At 38.4% G+C, this 1,081-nt stretch overlaps 1 long non-coding RNA gene across 1 annotated transcript in view; it reads left to right on the plus strand.

The window, feature by feature from the left end:
- The first annotated feature begins 89 nt into the window (after positions 1-89).
- The window catches only part of LOC138175530 (uncharacterized), a 160,633-nt gene continuing 159,641 nt past the window's right edge, over positions 90-1,081 (plus strand). The window contains exon 1 of the long non-coding RNA XR_011172023.1: positions 90-225. This is a non-coding gene — a long non-coding RNA (uncharacterized lncRNA). The remainder of the gene's footprint in view (positions 226-1,081) is intronic.

Below are 1,081 nucleotides of genomic sequence, written 5' to 3' on the forward strand. Positions count from 1 at the left end.
GTGTGTGTGTGTGTGTGTGTGTGTGTGTGTGTGTGTGTGTGTGTGTGTGTCCCTTGCCAGATGTTTATGTGTTTAAAAACTCTGGGTAACTAGAAGCACATTACTCTCTGTGGAAGGCATTAGCCTCGGGATTTGCCTTTCTCTATTCATCTGAGAGATCCTAACTACTAACTTTTGGGGAAGAAAGCAGGAATGCCTATCACAAGCATTTGGATACGTGGAAGGGTAAATTATTGGTGTCAGTTTGCTTTTATTTTTATTTTTTGGAGGAATTTGGGGGTAAGTGACTTGCCCAAAGTTACACAGCTAGTAAGTGTGGAGGTCAGGTTCTCCTGACTATAGGGCCAGTGCTATATCCACTGTACCACCTAGATATTTTCAAATTTGCTTTTTCAAGTAAAATAATAATCAGTCATATGTTATCATGAAGACCTAGGTTCCAGTCCTGTCTGTGACACACAATCTCATTTGATCCTCACATATGAGAGACTCTGTCAAATGCTTTAAAACCCAGGTATGCTATGTCTGTAGAATTGCCCTGATCTATTAATCTAGTAGTCCCTGAGAATTAAGGTTTGCTTAGCGTGGATTTTTCTTTAAAAAGTCATACATAATCTTAGTGATCACTGCTTTCCTTTTTACATGTTCATAAACCATCCCTTTAATATAGTTTTAACAGGAATTGAAGTTAAACTCACTATTCTGTAGTTTGAAGACCACATTCTCTTCCTTTTTTTTTGTAAGAACTACCAGTTGCTTTTTTTGAATTAGAGCTGTATGCCTGTGGCTTTTGTCATTTAGTGGACAGAAAGATGGACCTGGGGTCAGGAAGATCTGAATTCAAATATAGCCTCAAATACTCAAATAGCTTTGTGAACTTGGGCAAATCACTTAGCCTCTGCCTCAGTCTCCTAAGTTGTAAAATGGGAATAATAATAAAACTTACCTGTATGGGTTGTTGTGAGGATTAAATGAAATAAAATTTATAAAGTACCTAGCATAGTGCTTAGCACATAGTAGGCCCTTAATAACTTCTTTCTCTTCCTTCCTTCCTTCTTTTCTCCCTCCCTCCCTCCCTCCC

This window comes from Petaurus breviceps, unplaced genomic scaffold, assembly GCF_028583685.1.
Source record: "Petaurus breviceps papuanus isolate PSGF00001 unplaced genomic scaffold, PetGlider_PUasm1.0 77, whole genome shotgun sequence".
Taxonomy (NCBI): Eukaryota; Metazoa; Chordata; class Mammalia; order Diprotodontia; family Petauridae; genus Petaurus; species Petaurus breviceps.